Raw genomic sequence first — 20,795 nt, 5'->3', positions numbered from 1 at the left:
GCTGCCGGGCCGCCCGTGGCCTTGACTTCGGTGGGAGGGGATGTGAGCAACACCATGTCGTGGCCCGTAATGGGTACGGCGCGTGGTAGTCGACCGCTCCCCATTCTTCTTCCCTTGACAGCGCCGGGGAGGGGTCACGGAAGGGAGTCATCGTTGGCAAAGGCGACCCGGACTCCTCCTGGGCACCGTTCTCTTGCCGTGCAGGAGGGCTCTTTGCTCCCATACACGCCTTTGGGGCGTGCAATGACTTCTAACGTCAGGGCTGCTAGGGATGACCATGCTCTCTGTGGGATGACCCAGAGAGCATGGCATCCGATGTGACTGCTGCGCCGAGGTCTTCGGGTGGTAGTGATGCGGACGGCGGCGGCAATCCACGACGCGTCAAGAACAGGGATGACCGTTCCGATGAGTCGTGTTTGCTAGTGACTCCGCGTCCCCCATCTGGTCCTCCGGCAGCGTCGCCATCTGCGCCTTCCCTCCGGTTTCTTCCTCCTTGCCGGGGGGCGGTGCCATCCTGATCCTGGGGAGGCGCCGAATCCCAGATGGGCCCGTCGCTGGCCTCTTCGACCTCTTCCTATAGGAGATGGACAAGGGCAAAGGCATTACGGGGCACTTATCTTTTTTCAATCTTGAACTTGTAGGCACTTGCCAAATTTTAATTCAAATAATGTAATCTCTCGAGTCCATGTTTGTGTTTTGTAGTGCTTGTACTTATATTAGCATTTTAACGAAAAAGGTGAGCCTTGCCGGGAACCCGTGCATGTATATGTCCATCCAGAGGTGGGATGCCTCTTTAGCGTAAATAAACGAGTTTTCCCCGGCAGGCTATCCTGCCGGAACCCGTTTTGTTTGCCGGAGAACTGCGTCTACCGGGCAAAAAACAAAGGGACCAGCCCCCCGCCAACTTCCTTTTCCCAAAGGCCACTGCGACCACCCTGACCGAAGCAACGTTCGAGTCAAGGGTGGGAGCACCTAAGTCCCAAAAGAGTGGCGAGGTTTTCTCATGCACAAGTTATAACTTACAGAACACTAATGGACAAGATGTAGAACTTATCTATTTGGCTTGCCGGAGATCGCAGTGTCGGGCCATCTTCCCAACTCCTTGTTGAAGCCAAGTTCACGGCAGGAACCTGCAACTTCATGCACATGGGAATGAATGCAGGATGCGATCATATGTATATGCAAATGCTCATGAAATACTTATACAGTGCTCTTGGAATGCTCATGCATGCATGCAACTTGGTCGGCCCCCCCAGAGCGCTTCGTTCATTTTATCTTGCGCAGGGTCATCGCCATGGCTTTGTACAAGGGGTTACATGCAGCTAAGGCAAGGCCTGTACAAAAGGGTGGCTGTCGGGCACGGGTAGAACTTGCGGAGATGCTCAATATTCCATGAGTTTTCCAATTGAATGCCATCTCTGGTCTCCAGACGGACTACGCCAGGTCTGGTGACTCGTACTACCCGGTAAGGGCCTTCCCACTTCGGCTTCAACTTGTTTGTACCCTTGGTGGACTGAATGCGCCTAAGGACAAGGTCGCCTTCCTCAAAACACTGGGCATGAACCCTGCGGCTATGATAGCGACGTAGGGCTTACTGGTAGCGTGCAGCACGCGTAGCAACCCGGAGACGGTTCTCCTCGAGTAGCACAGCGTCGTCACGCCGGTGCTGATCTTGCACTACTTCGTCGTAGGCAACCAGTAGAGGTGACCCGTAAATGAGTTCCATGGGGATAACTGCTTCTACCCCATAGACCAGGGAGAAGGGAGTCTGCCCGGTAGCTCGGTTTGGTGTCATTCTAAGGGACCAGAGAACTACCGGCAGCTCCTCGATCCACCGCCTGCCGTGCTTCTGTAGTGTATCAAGGGTTCTTGTCTTGAGTCCCCGCAGCACTTCAGCGTTCGCCCTCTCAGCTTGTCCATTGCTCCGGGGGTGTGCCATAGAGGCGAATGAGACCTTGCATCCGAGGGCATGAACATATTGCATGAAGGCGCGACTCATGAACTGGGTGTCGTTGTCGGTAATGATACTTGCCGGAACTCCAAAACGACACACCAATTCTTTCAAGAACTTGATAGCCGACTGAGCAGTCACCTTTCTCACGGCAGTCACTTTCGGCCACTTTGTAAACTTGTCAATGGCAACGAACAAGAATTCAAAGCCCCCGGTCGCTCGGGGGAAGGGCCCGAGGATATCGAGCCCCCAGACGGAAAATGGCCATGATAGAGGGATTGTCTGAAGAGCTTGGGCAGACAGGTGGGTTTTCTTGGAATAGAAATGGCAGGCTTCACACTTGGTGATTAGCTCGACCACATCTTGGAGGGCTGTGGGCCAATAGAATCCTTGGCGGAATGCTTTCCCAACTAATGCCCTAGATGCAATGTGGGAGCCGCACATGCCTTTGTGTATTTCTGCCAGCAGTTCCTTTCCTTCTTCCCGGCAGACACACTTCAATTTCACACCGTTGGGCCTCCTTCTGTATAGAGTGTCGTCGATAAACTGATACATACTAGCCCTCCGGGCTACTCTTTCAGCTTAATCTTGGTTACCGGGAAGCTCTCCAGTTTGGAGGAAGTGGACAATGTGCCTTGCCCAAGTTGGAGCCTGGGGCTCGGCAACGAGGACTAGCGGCACCTCCTCTGCTGCGGGAGCACATGCCTCGTTCGTGGAGTCCATCGGCCCAGCTGGAGGGTGTGGTCCGGCAGGCTGCGAGGAGATGTTTCCGGCAGGGTCTCTGCCAGGAGCGGACGGCTCTACCGGGAGAGGCTTACCGGAGTCCAACTTTCTCCTTTTCCGGGCCAATGTTGCTGGGGATACGGAGAGCTGAGTGAGATGGAGAACAAAAGTGCCTGGTTCCATAGGAAGCTTTTGCACAGCACACTTTGATAGATGATCAGTTCTGCTGTTTTCCGCACAGGGTACGTGCTCTGTTTGCAATCTGTCAAAGCGTTCCTCCAATCTCCTCACTTCCTCGACGTATGCCTCCATCAATGGACTTTGGTAATCCTTGTTGACTTGTCTCACCACAAGCTATTAATCTCCTCGAATGATTGGCTTCTTAATTCCCAATTATGCTGGAATCCTGAGCCCGACAAGGAGCCCTTCATACTCTGTTGTATCGTTGGTCGCCTCTTCCCGGGAAAAATGCATTTGGACGACGTACTTCAAGTGCTCCCCGGAGGGGGCAACAAGTAGCACGCCAGCTCCCGCACCTTGCAGGGAAAAGGCGCCATAAAAAAATCCATTCTTGGGGTGATTCCTTGCTGGGGATAACTGTCTCTGGTACTTCCTCATCAGGGGTTGGCGTCCAGTCTGCAATAAACTCTGCCAATGCCCTGCTCTGGATTGTTGATGTGCTCTCAAACTTCAAACCAAAACTGGATAACTCCAAAGCCCACTCCACTATTCTGCCGGTAGCCTCAGGGTTTTGGAGTATCCTTTGCAACGGGAAGCGAGTGACAACCATGATCTCATGGGCTTGGAAGTAGTGGCGCAGTTTCCTTGAGGCGATGATGAGGCCGAAGATCAACTTTTGCACGCTAGAGTACCTCGATCTAGCCCCCTGTAACAAGGAGCTGATGAAGGACACTGGGCGCTGCACTACTTTCTTCCTTGCCGTGTCCTTGGGGTTGCTCTTGCTGCCATGCTCATTGTTGTCTCGAGCTTTCACTGACTCTGTCGGTACTTGCCCATTTTCTGCTTCATCCACTTCCCGCTACGCCACGAAGGCTGCACTAACCACTTGGTTGGTTACTGCTAAGTATAGTAACAATGGCTCATGTGGTTTGGGAGAAACCAGGGTAGGCATAGAGGACAATTAAGTCCTCAACTCTTGCAAAGCTGCATCTGCCTCCGGGGTCCACTTCATTGGCCCTGCCTTCTTCAAAATTTTGAAGAACGACAGGGTGCGCTCGGCAGACTTGCATATGAATCTGCTTAGCGCGGCAACACACCCTGTTAGACGCCTCACGTCCTTGACCGTCCTTTGTGCTTGGATCCACTCAATAGCTCTGATCTTGTCAAGGTTCGCTTCGATCCCTCGATGGGACACAAAGAACCCAAGCAGCTTGCCGGAGGGAACGCTAAACACACACTTCTCCGAGTTGAGCTTCAAGTTGATCTGCGCAGATTAGCAAATGTTTCCTCCAAATCCTGAATAAGTGTGGCTCTATCCTTGGTCTTGACCACAATATAATCCATATAAGCTTCTATGTTTCTGTGCAGCTGTGGCTAAAAACCAATCTGGACTGCCCTTGCAAAAGTGGACCCGACACTCTTTAATCCGAACGACATGCGAACAAAACAGTACGTACCACATGGAGTGATGAACGGCGTCTTCTCTTCGTCTTCCTTGGACATGAAGATCTGATGATACCCAGAGTATGCATCCAGAAAGGAGAGCAAATCACAGCCTAAAGTGGAATCCACCATCTGATCGATACACGGCAAGGGGGGTCCTTCGGGCAAGCTTTGTTGAGATCTGTGAAATCTATGCAAAGCCTCCACTTCCTGTTAGCCTTCCGGACTACCTCTGGATTTGCCAACCAGATGGGGTGCAGCACCCCTCTGACCAAACTAGCAGCTTCAAGCTTCTTGATCTCCTCTGCAATGAACTGCTGCCTCTCCAAGGCCTGCTTCCGGACTTTCTACTTGACAGGTCGGGCATGTGGGTAGACAACAAGGTGGTGCTCGATTACCTCCCTGGGAACACCGGGGATATCAGATGGTTTCCAGGCAAACACATCAACATTCGCCCGCAGGAAGGCAACGAGCGCGCTTTCCTATTTGTCATCAAGGTTGGCGCTGATAATGAAAGTTCCATCAACGCCAGCCAGCCCTGCCGGGCCTTCTTCACTTGGGGTGCAGTGACCTTGGATTTCTTGCTGTTAGAACAATCCGGCACGTCGTCAGGGGCACGCTTCCCGGACTCTTTGCCGGAGTCTCTACAACCCTTCTTCTTTCCTTTTTCCTCCTTGGCGGGAACTGCTGCTGCCGCTGCCTCCACCGCGACTGCGTCCCGGTACATCTTGTCCACGCAAATGATTGCATCCTTCTCATCTGATGGGATGGTAATGACCCCCAAAGGCCCAGACATCTTGAAGGTATTGAAGGCATAGTGGGATGCCGCCATGAACTTAGCCAGTGCTAGGCGTCCAAGAATCCCATTGTACGGCAGGGGGAGGTCAACCACATCAAACACAATCTTCTCAGTCCGGTAGTTCAGCTCCCCCCAAATGTCACCGGCAACCTGATCTTTCCCTTAGGATGACTCCTGCTAGGAGTAACTCCTTGAAAAGTGCCGGTAACCTCCAGCTCTTCTTCTGCTATATAAAGCTTGCTGATAACTGCCGGGGAAATCAGATTCAACCCGGCCCCACCGTCCACCAACATTTTTGTGACCTTGAGGTTGCGAAGTGTTGGAGGGACCAACAATGGAAAACATCCTACCGCAGTGGTACAGTTAGGATAATCCTCACCGTCAAAGATGATGGGTGTGTGGGAGCGGCTTCCGAGCCTCCGGCGCTGGCTCAATGGCATTAACTTCTCGTGCCCACCGATTGAGCTGGCGGTGAGAGGTGTGCAGAGATGCACCCCCGTCAATGCATAGGGCGTGAGTGGCCTTCTGAAACTCCTGCTCACTGGTTTCCTCTTCATCCCCTCCATCACTCTCATCATCAGAGACTTCCTTCTCTCGACCTCTGGTGGGCTTTCCTTGGTTCCAAAAGGGTTTCCCGAGGCGATTTACTTCACCGCCTCGGCCCTTACCACCAGCAACATTCTGACTTTTTTCCTTGTCACGCTTCTCATACTCTGCTCTCTGTCTCTTAACAAGCTGCTCATCCTGATAGCATTCTTGAAGGTCGTGGCCTTTGGTCTGATGAATCTTGTAGTACGGCCCGTCACCTTTCCCGGCCTTCTCGGCAGCCGCGGCATCCCGGCAGTCAGCGCACACGGCAGCTTCCTTGCCGGGGGCCTCAGCCTTGACCTTCTTGCCGGTACTAAGTGTACCGGATCCTTCAACAGTCATCACTGCCTTATCCCTCCGCTTCTTACTGCGCTTCTTGTTCTTCTTCTGACTGGCTGATTCATTATCGTCCTCTGAATCGATGTTGGTGCAATCTTCCTCTCTGGGCAACTTCCTTCCCTCCTCCATCCGAGCACACTTATCCACTAAGGTGTAGAGCTCCTTCACAGTCTTGGGCAACTGCACGTTCATCTTGGAACGAATCCGGCGGTTGCGCACATTGGACTGGAAGGCAGCTATCGGAGCTGCTGGATGTATATTTGGGATATTTCTATTAACTTTGCTGAATCTCTGTAAATACTTATGGAGGGTTTCTCCTCTCTTTTGCTGGAGAAGCTGCAGGTCACTGGGTTGGCCTAGCTCTTGATGGCCGCCAGTGAAGGCACCAATGAACTCATGGCACATGTCAGCCCACGACAAAATGGAGTTCTCCGGTATGTGCATCAACCAAGATCTCACATTGGACTTGAGAGCCAAAGGGAATTAATTGCAAACACCTTCTCATCTCTTCCCCCGGCAGCCTGAACAGCGATGTTGTAGATGCTCAGAAACTCTGCCGGGTTCAGCCTCCCATCGTACTTCTCAGGTATCTCTGGCTTGAACGTGCGAACGGATGGCCAACGGACTTGCCGCAACTCACGAGTAAAGGCAGCCCACCCAACCTCGAAAGGTAGGCACCCGCCAACACCGAGCGCGGGTTTTTCGACGTCGGGGCCATCGCACCCGTCGGCCTGGCAGGGGTCGCTGCGGCATTGTTCAACAATGACGCGTGTGTCTCCCCTCCGCCTATCCTCTGGGGCTCGCCGTCGGTCTGGATGTGCTCGAGGGTCAGAAGAGGGCATCGAGACGTCGTTAGGGTCTTGATTCTGCTGCGCTCGCGCTGGTTGCCGTGGTAGGGATTGCATCATGGGGGTGGCCCCCTTCCGTACGGCCAGCAGCACGAGCCGTCGTCGTTGCCTGGGGAGGCCGTGGCGGACGAGCTCGCTGCGAGCCCTAGGCTTCGGCGAAACCGAGCACACTTTGGATGGTGGCTCGCCATTCGTCCATCTGCTCGGCCGCTAGCGAAAACCTCAGCAGCAGCTGGGCCCGCGCCATGGCCTCCGAGGCTGTGCTTGGCATGGGTGATGATGAAGTCGATCACACCGTCGCTCGGCTTCTGACGGTGCCAGCAATGGCAGAACCGCGCCCCCGCTGTTGCGGGGCGGCCACTTTGATGGCAGGGTGGTGCGGTGAAGGCGCTCGAGAGCCAGCGGCTCTGTCAAGCACGACAACTTGGTCGACCCGTCTCGGGAGAGGTGCGCGTGTCGCGATCGCTCCCATGGTGGGGGCGGCTGGAGGGCAGCGACTCACCCCGGACCGAGCACCGTTGCTGCGGCTATGCCCGTCGGCGAGTGGAGGGGGTGCGGACAGAGTAACCCCCTCACCTGTACCTTGTGGAGCGTGGTCGTCGGGGTGTTGCTGAGGCCGTTCTACTATGATGTCTCCCGCTCCTGCGTTGGTGCCGCCTGCTCCGACCACGCCCCAAGCAGCGTCTACGTCCTCGTGCGTCTCCACGCCTCCCGCAGCATTAGAGGCCACGGGTGGCGGAGCCTTCGAGGTGGATGGATGAGCTGAGGCACCGGGTTTCTTCTTGGGCGCCATGGTTGATGGCGTCGTCGAAGGTGAAGACGGTGATGAAGATGGCACGCTGCACACACCTTCAGGTTCGCGCAAGCGATCCCCCTACCTGGCGCGCCAAAGATGACATGGGAAACCACGGCCACCTATGGGACCAGAGAGTCCCTTGCTGGTTCAGTAGGGGGAGGTCGCGTTGCAGAAAGAGCAGGCGAGCGTGGGGCAACGCGGCAGAGATCACACAGGCAGTTTTACCCAGGTTCAGGCCGTCGCGAGGCATAAAGCCCTACTCCTGCTTTGGTGGGTTGATGGTGGAAGGATGGTGGCGGAGCGTAGTACACTTGCTCGGCAGGGGCAGCAGTGACTACGCGCGTATGGGGGTGTGAGTGGTCCAACCTTCTAACCCTTTCTAGGATTGCCATGGGCCTCCTTTTATAGATTAAGGGGTCACCACAATGGCAAAGTAGTCATTATGCACTAATAAGATAGCAAATAGTGCTATCATACCTAACTCTGCAGGCTCACAGGGCGCATTAAGTGCACCGCTCAACGTCACATCGTTGGTTGCTCGGCAAGCCTTGCCAAGCTATCTCGCCAGCTCCACGCCTGCTCGCTTGACACGTCGTAAGACGGGTGTCGTCTGTAGGTGTCTTCTGTAGAGAAAAGTTGCCATGTGGCGAATGGCTGCCACTAAGTCACTATGCGGCTTGACACCACACTGATCGACAACGTGGGTCGTGGCGGAGTAGTTGGTGAGGTGATTTTGCCTTCATGAGCCCTGGCAGGCTCTGCCGGGATGCTTCGGACGCCTCCTTTCGGGGGTGGCCCCGTCCTTGTCGAGCTCGCCTGCCCGGCAAGGGATGCTTTTCTCCTGGTGGTGTCTTGGTGTTCTGGCTTGATCTTGGTCCTCTTCATCTGCATGTTGGTTCTTCGATGCTCTTGGTTCCTTGTACTCTGACTTGGGTTGGTGGCTTGATCATGTCCCCGTGCATGTGCACAGTTCGGGCAACAGACCCATGGTTTGTTGCACTGACAATATTGCTTGCCACCAATGTTTTATTTTGGTCCGGCGATATTGTGGGATGAAGCGGCTCAGACCAACCTTACATGTCCATATACATGAGACCGGTTCCACTGACTGACATGCAACTTGTTTTGCATAAAGGTGGCTGGCGAGTGTTTGTTTCTCCCACTTTAGTTGAATCCAATTTGAGTACAGTGGTCCTTGAAGAAGGTTGAATAGCAACTTGATAATCACCGTTGTGGTTTTGTGTAGGTAAGAACGGTTCTTGCTAGTTGCACATAGCAGCCACGTAAAACTTGCAACAACAAAGTAGAGGACGTCTAACTTGGTTTTGCAGGGCATGTTGTGATGTGATATGTTCAAGACGTGATATGATATATGTTGATGTATGAGATGATCATGTTTTGTAATAAGTTCACGACTTGCATGTCGATGAGTACGACAACCGGCACGAGCCTTAGGGTTGTCTTTAATAATTGTATGACCTGCGTGTCAATCAATTAGCGCCATGTAATTGCTTTACTTTATCGCCATGCGTTAGCAATAGTTGTAGAAGCAATATTTCGCGACACGACCCCGACGCAACAATGGAGATCAAGGAGTCATGCCGATGACGATGGAGATCATGCCGATGCTTTGGAGATGGAGATCAAAAGCACAAGATGATGACGGCCATATCATGTCACATATTTTGATTGCATGTGATGTTTATCCTTTATGCATATTATTTTGCTTAGAATGACAGTAGCTAATACGTCTCCGTCGTATCTACTTTTCCTAACACTTTTGCTCTTGTTTTGGACTCTAATTTGCATGATTTGAACGAATCTAACCCGGACTGATGCTATTTTTAGTAGAACTACCATGGTGTTGTTTTTGTGCAGAAATAGAAGTTCTCGGGTTTGGACGAAACTTTCCGAAGATTTATTTTAGAATATATAAAAAACATTGGAACCAAGAACCACCAGAGGAGGTTCCCTGGCTGGCCAAAATACAACGCACGCTGGTGGGTTGTGGTCCCCTTGTGCCCCCCTGACCCTAATTCCAACTCCATAAATACCTATTTTTCGAGAGAAAAATCAGGGAGGAAGTTTCATCGCATTTTACGATACAGAGCCACCGCCACCTCCTCTTTTTCATCGGGAGGCCAGATCTGGAGCCTGTTCGGGGCTCCAGAGAGGGGAATCTTCAGTCTTCGTCATCACAAACCCTCCTTCATCACCAATTCCATGATGCTCCCCACCGGGAGTGAGTAATTCCTTCATAGGCTCGCTGGTCGGTGAGGAGTTGGATGAGATTCATCATGTAATCGAGTTAGTTTTGTTAGGGCTTGATCCCTAGTATCCACTATGTTATGAGATTAATGTTGCTATGACTTTGCTATGGTTATACTTGTCACTAGGGCCCGAGTGCCATGATTTCAGATCTGAACAGTTTATGTTTTCACCATTATATCTATGTTCTAGATCCGATCTTGCAAGTCAAATTCACCTATTACATGTTACGATCCGTAAACTCCAGTGTGACAGTAATTGGGATACTTTCTGGTGATGACCGTAGTTTGAGGAGTTCATGTATTCACTATGTGTTAATGTTTTGTTCCGGTTCTCTATTAAAATGAGGCCTTAATATCCCTTAGTTTCATTATGGACCCCGTTTCCATGGGAGGGTGAGGGAGTCCTGGACTAAGGGGTCCTCGGGCGTCCGGCCTATTAGCCATGGGCCGGACTAATGGGCTGTGAAGATACAAGACCGAAGACTTTCTCCCATGTCCGGATAGGACTCTCCTTGGCGTGGAAGGCAAGCTTGGCGACCAAATATGAAGATTCCTTTCTCTGTAACCGACTTTGTACAACCCTAGTTCCCTCCGGTGTTTATATAAACCAGAGGGCTTAGTCCGGAAATAGATACAGTCATACAGGCTAGACTTCTAGGGTTTTAGCCATTACGATCTCGTGGTAGATCAACTCTTGTAATACTCGTATTCATCAAGATCAATCAAGCAGGAAGTAGGGTATTACCTCCATAGAGAGGGCCCGAACCTGGGTAAACATTGTGTCCCCCGTCTCCTGTTACCATCGACCTTAGACACACAGTTCAGGACCCCCTACCCGAGATCCGCCGGTTTTGACACTGACATTGGTGCTTTCATTGAGAGTTCCACTATGACGTTGAAGATAGGACCGATGGCTCGCCTTGTTCTCAAGGAAAATATCACCTCTGGAGGAGCACTGGCCCCAAGCCAAACCCTTCGGTTGGGCGGCTTTACCATGACCGCCCGTTCGGCCGTTGAGCCGATGATGACCTCCCGGGTCATCGAAAATCCCCTTCGTATCGAGTCCGAACACTCCAAGCAGATGGATCTAGCGGAGCTTTCATCTTTAAATGAGCTCCTAGATCGCATCGCCGCCCTGGGGGTCGCTACAGACTACGAATGAATTGGGCTTAAACCCGATCAGAGAGAAATCAAATCTCCACCGATCACCCACCAGATAGCGGTAGTCGAGGAGCGAGACGACAACTCTTCCTCCATACTAAGGACGGACTATGTCCGGATCTCCGATTTCGAAAAGCCGGACACCCACCCGCGAGGAGATGCATCCTTCCCTCTGAACATAGAATCGGACGACGGGCCTAAGAAATCAGTGGATATCCCGGAGCCCGATCTGTTAAGTTCGGAAGACCTTCAGACTCCGGATCCAAAATCGGGTCAGGGTTCCGATTTAAATCCTCCCACCCACCCAGATATAAGCACTCTCAGGAGCATACAACAACAGTATCAGGAAACGGTCCACCACTTCTGGGCCAGATTCCTCCTTGTCAAAGACAAGATTAAAGATTGCCGCGACGAAGACGCGATCTCAGCGTTCCGCAACAACTGCACAGATGAAGGAATCCTCAACGCCATCAACCGCCGTCGCATATTACACTTCGCTGACTTGGCAACTATCGTACAGAAGTACAACGCAATGGAAAGCGCTTGGCAAACTTAGGCAGCCCGTTGGGAACCATCGCTCCCCACTCAACCCTCCGTTCAAGCGAAAAGGGCGCACCCCCGTGGCGTGCCCGGTCCAATAGTAAAGAAATATAAGTCCATTACAGGGCGCGGAACCGTTCTGGAAGGATGGCTCGATGGGTCATGCAAAATACACGCAACACCGGATAACATGCCAACCCATAGCCTTAGAGCATGTTGGATACTCCGGCAAGTGGCCAAGAGTGGCGAGAATATCCTCACCAAGAATACCCCAGAACAACACCCCCGAGAAGACGACGACCCCAAAGTACTAACGGTCTTTGAGGCATTCGCTTCAAACAATAGGCGCAAAAGGGCACTCCGCAAACTCGCCGAAGTCTGTCAAATCGCAGCAATAAACCCTTGGAACGACACGGCTATAATTTTTAATGTCGGCAACGAACCAAAATACAGAACAGTCCGAGCACCAGCCGCCTTGGTCCTCAGTCCAATCATGGATGGCTTTCGGGTCACCAAGGTTCTCATGGATGGCGGCAGCGGACTAAACCTCATCTATGAAGATACACTCCACAAAATGGATATAGACAGGAGCCGCATCGAGCAAAGCAGCATGACCTTCCAAGGAATCATTCCCAGTCGGGAGGCGTGGTGTGTAGGAAAAATAACACTTGACGTGGTATTCGGCACGCCGGAGAATTATCGGTCCGAAGAAATAACCTTCCAAGTGGCCCCTTTCAACAATGGATATCATGCCCTCTTGGGGCGAGATGCATTTCCATGCTTCCAAGCTGTACCTCATTACGGGTACATGATTCTTAAGATGCCCGGGCCCAACGGCATAATCACTCTCGCCAGTGATCCGGACATAGCACTCCGCGCCGAAAATAAAACCGCGTCCCTGGCCCTTGCACTACTGGAATTTGCTTATTTGCCGTCTGCCTATTCTTTGCCGTCTGTTGGCGGACGGCAAAGAAGGTCTTTGCCGTCAGCTTGCAAAAAATGGACGGCAAAGAACTGGCTAATGGGAAAGAATGTCTTTGCCATCAGCCAATTCTTTGCCGTCTGCTGGCGGACGGCAAAGAATCTTTGCCGTCAGCTGGCGGACGGCAAAGAAAGAGGTGGGCCCCACTAACGAGCTGCTTAGAAAAAAACCTAATGGCCCCCCTCTTTGCCGTCTGCTAGCAGACGGCAAAGGGGGGCGGACGGCAAAGATACAACCTAACTAACGGCCATCCCCCCACCCCGCTCCCTCTCTCTCTCTCTTTCTGTCCTCCCCACCCGGACGACCACCGCCACCCGCCGCCGCCCCCGCCACCAGCCACCCGCCGCCACCCCCACCACCCGCCGCCACCACCCGCCCACCCACCGCCTCTCGCCCCGTCGCCCCGACCACCCGCCGCCTCCTTGCCCCGTCGCCCCACCGCCCGCCGCCGCCCCCTCGCCCCGCACCCCTCCCCTGCAGCGCCCCTTCCACATCGGCCAGCCGTCCCTCCCCTCCCCTGCGTGGCCGTCCCCGCCCCGTCCCGCCGCGGCCTCCCCTCCACCGGGCCTCCGCCACCCCCACCCGCCGCGGCCTCCCCCTCCACCAGGCCGCCGCTGCCCCCACCCACCGCGGACTCCCCTCCACCGGGCTGCCGCCGCCCCCACCCGCCACGGCCTCCCCCTCCACTGGGCCGCCGCCTCCCCCTCCACCGGCGATCCCCTGCGCATGTGAGTGATCTTCCCCCTTTTTTAGTTTAGTTTCTTTTAGTTACTTTTAGTTAATTTAGTTTTTGTTTTAGTTATAGTTTTACTTTAGTTTTAGTTTAGTTTTAGTTTTATTTTTAGTTTAGTTTATTTTAGATTAGTTTTAGTTTTAGTTTAGAAGAATAAGAAGAGTAGAAGGAGGAGGAGGAGGAGGGAGGAAGAGGTGGAGGGAGAATAAGAAAGAAAAGAAGGAGAAGAAAGAAGAAGAAGATGAAGAAGAAGAAGAAGAAGAGGAAGAAAGAAGAGGAAGAGGAAGAGGAGGAGGGAGGAAGAGGAGGAGAAGAAGAAAACAAGAAGAAGAAGAGGAAAAAGGAGAAGAGGAAGAAGAAGAAGAAGAAGAAGAAGAAGAAGAAGAAGAAGAAGAAGAAGAAGAAAAGAAGAAGAGAAGAAGAAAAGGAAAAAACAGGAAAAAAGAAGAAGAAGAAGAAGAAGAAGAAGAAGAAGAAGAAGAAGAAGAAGAAGAAGAAGAAGAAGAAGAAGAAGAAGAAAAAGATACCCTGACACCCCGACCCCGACACCCCGACACCCCGACCCCGACAACCTGACACCACACCCCGACCTACACCCCGACCCCAACCCCGACACCCTGACACCCCGACCCCGACAACCTGACACCACACCCCGACCTACACCCCGACCCCAACCCCGACACCCTGACACCCCGACCCCGACACGGCACCCCGACACCTCGGCATGATACCCCGACCCCCGACCCCCGACACCTTGACACCACACCCCGACCCCGACCACCCCGACACCCCGACCCCGAAACAGCACCCCGACCCCGACATGGCACCCCAACACGACACCCATGGCACCAGAGGCCGACGAGGTCATATATTTGTGAATTATGAGTTAGGTCACATATTTGATGCCACTGAACCCTATGAGCCCGTCATTGATTATAGTGATGATGATGATTATGCATTTATTGATGATAGTGATCGAGATTATTAGTAGTGTCAGGTATTCAATTTTTTTATGTTGTACTTGATGATGATACATAAGTGATATACATATTATTATTCATGTCGGTATTTTTTTATATTGTACTAATTCCGTTTACTCTTTGTCATGGCAGGTGTTGAAAGATGGTGGGCGCTGGTCGGGAGCGCTCCGAGGCCCCTTCTTCGTCGGCGCGTGGTGGGAGGTCTTCCATTCCACACGTACCTCTCCGCCGAGCGTTGCTGGACAGTATGGCGACACCGTCGGGCCCTTCTTCGTCAACAGCGGTGCCCAGCAGGGGATGAGGTAAGGGAGGGAAGAAGAGAGGAGTTGGAGCACGTGGTCGCGGGAGAGGAGGTAGGGTGACTGCTAGGGCGCCTTCCTCGTCGCCACCCCCAACTGTTTCACCCGAGCACGTGACTGCTAGGGTGGAATCATCCGAGGAGGAGGCTACACAGACTCCGATCCACGAGCCTTCGGCCCACGAGCCTCGGGTCGACGGGCCTTCGGCCCACGAGCCTTGGGTCGACGCGCCTTCGGCCCACGAGACCCCGGAGGAGCACACGTCTGGATGGGGTACCTGGACGGATGAGCCTGAGGGGCCGAGTGGCCATGCTGATGAAGGCGGGGAGCCGACCGATATTGAGGAGGAGGGGGGCACCGTCTACCAGCGTGGTTGTACACGGCTCCCGTCCGTGCCGGCGACCCGCGAGCAGAGGTGGTTGATTTTCCCTGATGGGGAGAGGTAAGTGCATTTAATCCTTTTGTACCTTCTGCATTCACGTTTCTTCAAATATCTAATGCGTTGGCCTTGTCATACTGTAGGGGTTGGGACCACCATCATAGTGTCCGCCGGCCCAACTCCGTCCTTGGAGTGCTTTGCCGGCAAAACTTCCCGGGGTTTGTCACGTTGCCTGGTGAGGGTCGGCTTCCAGAGCTTGGATTGAGCTGGGAGCACTACTTGGCTGCCCTGGCCCCGCCGGGTGAGATTATCGACGGTGTCTTGTGCGACACGAGGGCAGATCTCCTTTACACATTTAAAAATCTTCAACTAGCTAGTTATTAATTGTACTAATCAATATTGTCTCATTTGATTGCAGACATTCTACAGGTGTGAGGAGGGATACGAGGAGGAGGCGGCAAATGTTATCGAGAACGTCTGCAAGCGCCTACTACAGAACTTACGACACGAGGCTCGGGTGCAGGCTGTTCGAGACTACTACGCCTTGCGTGGTATCAAGAAGCCCAAGCCGGCGTGCCGCGATAAGTTCCTGAGTAAGGAGCAGTACATGAAGGTAATTCTTAAGGCCTTGTACTTACTTCCTTCATTTAGTAATTCATAGCCGTAGCGCTCAAGTTTCTATTTGCTAACTTAGGCGCCTCCGAGATGGTGTGCGGATCGGATGGATTGTTGGGAGGTGTTGGTCAATGAGTGGTGCTCAAAAGAATGGCTAGCTGTCCACAACGCGCCCAAGGACAAACGTGCCCAAATGGAAGGTGTGCCACACCATCAAGGCAGCTCCAACTTATATCAGTTCGGGCGGAACTGGGTATGTGGTTTGCTTCATGATTCATGCAATTCATTCATCATGCTAGCTTGAGCCCTTTAATTACTAATTTACTTTGTTTCTCTCTTTCAGGCATGCTACAATAAGTCGGATAAGGTGCCAGAGGTGTACGACCTGTATGCCATGGCCCACACTGCCTCTTTCAAGAAAGTCAAGGCATTCTCTCCGTCTGACCTCGATGATGCAAACAACTTCACCAACATCTCCTCCCACGACAAGCTCGTGAAATATAGAGATGAGGGGAAGGCAAGGAAAGGGGAGGACTTTAACCCGAGCCAGGGTCCCATTGATCTAGAGCTAGTGATGATATCTGGTGGCGGGAGGTCCCATGGCTCCATAGCCATTGGAGATGGACTTATCCGTTGTCCTAGCACTCTCCTGGAGATCAAGGCGCGCCACTCGAGCTCCGCTCCTGAGGTAAGGCCTCGTGAACGGCCAGTCCAATTCACCATCAAGGTTAGTTATACGTACTCAGTTATCTTTCTCCATTACATTGTCTGTGCTTCCATCAATGATTACAAATGGTAACGAGGAGTGGTGTTGCAGGCTGCTATACAGAGTGAGAGAGATAGAACGGAGAAACTTCTGGCGGAGGCGGCGGAGAGGCAGCGAGAGTTGGAGGAGAGGACGACAACGATGTTGGAGGAGGAGAGGGCACGGAACAACATGTAGACAAGCATCGCACGATCCTTCTCCAGCTACCGGCACGAGCCTGCCCGCTCCTACACCTCCATGATCATGGTAAGTTTCTCTAGTGTTTTGCTTAACGAATGCATAAAGACCTAGACTTAGCCTTATTTACTCCAAAATGCTTACCACAATGACCTAGACTTAGCTTTATTTCCTCCAAAATGACTTAATAAGCTTACTGACCTCCAAAACCATCCATTTTACCTAAGTTAGCTCTAAGACGATCTATACTTAGCTTTGTTTCCTCCAAAATGACCAAAGTTAGCTCTAATATGCTTAGTTAACTAGGTTTGATCAATAATGACATGTACTTAGCTTACTTATGTCAAAAATGGCATAATTAGCTTAGTTAGCTCATAAACGATCCATTTTACCTAAGTTAGTTCTAAAATGATCCATTTTACCTTAGTTAGCTCATAAACGATCCATTTTACCCAAGTTAGCTCTAAATGACCCATTTTACCTTACTTATCTCATAAATGATCCATTTTACCCAAGTTCGCTCTAAAATGACCAATTTTACCTTACTTAGCTCATAAATGATCCATCTTACCTAGGTTAGCTCTAAAATGATGCATTTTACCTAAGTTAGTTCATAAGCGATCCATTTCACCTAGGTTAGCTCATAAACGATCCATTTCACCTAAGTTAGCTCACAAACGATCAATTTCACCTAAATTAGCTCATAAATGTCATATATTCTTCTTCTTCTTCTTCATTTTCTTCTTCTTCTTCATTTTCTTCTTCTTCTTCTTCTTCTTCTTCTAATCTTCTTCTTCTAACTTTGTTATTTCCCATTTTGCAGAATTCATTCGCTTCACGGAAGCTAGCATAGATGGAGTGCTTGTTTGGATGAACTATGTTTCTTTTGTATCGATGAACTATGCATGTATGGTAGGATGACACTATTGTAATATGTATGGTTGGATGCATGTATGTGGAACTTGCTATGTATGGTTGATGGAACTATGCATGTATGATGAAATTATATGTGTTGGATATCTTATATGTTTGCTGTGAACTTGCCATGTGAAAAATATAAATGTATCATCTATTTGCTGTGAAAATGGTTGGGTATAAGAAAAAACAGAAAAAAAGAGGCAATGCAGGCTCTTTGCCGTCTGCCACCGACGGCAACGGGCTCTTTGCCGTCCGCGGCGGACGGCAAAGAAGCCACGTGGCAACCACCTGTGCTTCCTGGCAGTTGACCCATTTGGTCAGTTTGCCTACAGTGGCAGACGGCAAAGGCTTGATGCTCTTTGCCGTCAGCCACGGACGGTAAAGACTGCCGTTAGCCACCTAACGGACTAACAGCGAATTTATTACCGTCGGCTTTCTTTGCCGTCCGCCGCTGATGGAAAAGGCCCCTTTGCCGTCCGCTTCAGAAAGCAGACGGGAAAGAAGGTCTTTACCGTAGCCTACTTTGCCGGAGCCTTTTGCCGTCCGCGGCAGACGGTAAAGGCCTTTGCCGTCTGCCGTGGCAGACGGCAAAGTAGCTGATTCCTGTAGTGTTGAGGCATTATCTGAAGCCCTCGCGGCTGAAGAATTAACCGCACTACGCTCCACGGTGGGCAGGGACGATGTGATCCTGGACAAACGGCCCAAATCCACCTCCTTCAAACCGGCGGAAGAAATAATCAAATTCCAGGTCCATCCAACGGACCCCAAGAAGACAGCATCTATTGGAGCACAACTAGACCCAACGGTTGACGCCGCGCTACGAGAGTTCCTGCGCGAGAACTGGGATATATTCGCCTGGCACCCTTCTGATATGCCAGGAATCCCATGCAGGTTGGCTGAACACAGCCTCAATATATTGAAGGGATATAAACCGGTCAAACAAACACCGCGGCGCTTTTCCGAACCCAAACGCCAAGCTATGGGTGAGGAGCTAGCCAAGCTATTCAAGGCCGGATTCATTAGAGAAATAAAACACCCGGACTGGCTAGCAAACCTTGTGATGGTACCAAAGAAGGATTAATCCTGGCGCCTGTGCGTCGATTTCAAAGACCTCAATAAGGCCTGCCCTAAGGATCCCTTCCCTCTCCCTTGCATCGATCAGATTATTGATGCAACCGCAGGACACGACTTACTGTGCTTCCTCGACGCATACTCCGGATACCATCAAATCAAGATGAAGGAGTCAGATCAAGCTGCAACGGCATTCATTACCCCATATGGGCCTTTCTGCTTCAACACCATGCCCTTCGGGCTCAAAAACGCCGACGCCACCTACCAGTGCATGATCCAAACATGCCTGGAGAAACAGATCGGGAAGGCAGTTGAAGCATATGTGGACGACGTCGTCATCAAAACTAGACGCGTCGAAACACTAATAGACGATTTACGTCTCACATTCGACAACCTCCGTGCATATGACATTAAGCTCAATCCGGAAAAGTGTGTTTTTGGCGTCCCCGCCGGAAAACTGCTGGGCTTCATTGTTTCCAATAGAGGAATTGAAGCAAACCCAGCCAAAACCCGAGCTCTGTCACAATTGGCTACACCAACGGACCTTAAACAAGTCCAAAAACTCGCCGGTTGCATGGCAGCTCTAAGCCGCTTCATCTCCAGATTGGGAGAAAAGGCATTGCCACTCTATCATCTTCTATGGCGCACCGATCACTTCGAGTGGACGGATGCGACAACGGCCGGACTGGAAGAAATAAAGACTCTTCTGGCGAGCAACCCAATCCTGGCCGCGCCGAACATCGGCGAACCCATGTTATTATACATATCGGCAACACACCAGGTGGTGAGCGCCGTGCTCGTCGTTGAACGAGAATAGGACAGACACAAATTCCTGCTTCAGAAGCCAGTATATTACGTATCCACTGTCCTCACACCATGCAAATCCCAGTACCTTCATTATCAAAAGATAGCATATGCGGTCTTCATGGCATCCCGGAAGCTACGACACTACTTCCAGGAGTGTTCGATCACGGTGGCTTCTGAAGTACCGCTCAATGACATAATAAACAACCGCGATGCTATGGGCCAGATTGCCAAATGGGCCATTGAGCTCCTCCCATTCGACATAACATACAAACCGCGTCGAGCCATTAAATCTCAAGTACTGGCTGATTTCGTCGCCGAATGGACAGAGGCCGAACTCCCCAAAGAGTACGACGCATATTCCAATTGGGTTATGTATTTTGATGGTTCCAAAATGCTGGCAGGACTAGGAGCGGGCGTCGTTTTAACGTCCCCCACTGGAGACGTCGTCTAGTACGTACTCCAAATATTATACACAGACTCTAATAACGCAGCCGAATACGAGGCCTTATTGCATGGCCTTCGGATGGCTGTCTCCATGGGCATACAACGCCTGGAAGTGCGCGGGGACTCAAACCTTGCAATATCTCAAATAAATGGAGACTGCAATGCCAAAGATCCGAAGATGGCAGCTTATCGTAACGCCGTTCTAAAAATGTCGGCTCGGTTCAAGGGGCTCGAGTTTCATGACGTGGCCCGAGAAAGTAATCAAATGGCGGATGTCCTTGCTCGCATCAGCGCTAAGCGCGACCCGTACCACCTAACATCTTTCTGGAAAGGCTTTTTAAGCCATCCGTGGTGTGGCAAGGGGAGAGCAGCAACACTAGTCCGGATCCGAACACAACCCCAGATTCCGAACACACCGATATCATCGGGGGCTCAGCCACCGAAATAGCACCGTTGGCCCATCTCACTATGGCAGTCATTGCCCCATGGACTGAACCCTTCTTGGCCTACCTTAATAGGAAGGAACTTCTTGAGGATCAGAATGAGGTCCGCCGCACTGTCCAGCGTTCGAAGGCCTACAAGGTTCATGACGGAGAGCTCTACAAGAAAAGTGCTACCGGAGCCCTTCAAAGATGTATCTCCGAGGAGGAGGGGCGGCAGCTCCTGGTTGAGATTCATGCCGGTCTCGGCGGGCACCACGCCGCATCTCGGGCCCTTGTTAGCAAGGCCTTCCATACAGGGTTTTATTTGCCGACGGCCCGAGAATATGCACAGGACCTTGTCCAACGTTGCATCGGATGCCAACTCTTCGCCAACCAAAGCCATATGCCCCCACGGCCCTACAAACAATCCCCATCACTTGGCCTTTTGCGGTCTGGGGACTGGATATGGTTGGACCCCTTAAAGGAGGAAGCCATAAGAAAAAATATCTGCTGGTCATGGTGGATAAATTCACTAAGTGGATAGAGGCCAAACCAGTTAAAATG

The sequence above is a fragment of the Aegilops tauschii genome, chromosome 1 (genome assembly GCF_002575655.3).
Source record: "Aegilops tauschii subsp. strangulata cultivar AL8/78 chromosome 1, Aet v6.0, whole genome shotgun sequence".
NCBI lineage: Eukaryota > Viridiplantae > Streptophyta > Magnoliopsida > Poales > Poaceae > Aegilops > Aegilops tauschii.
This window is presented reverse-complemented; position numbering follows the sequence as displayed.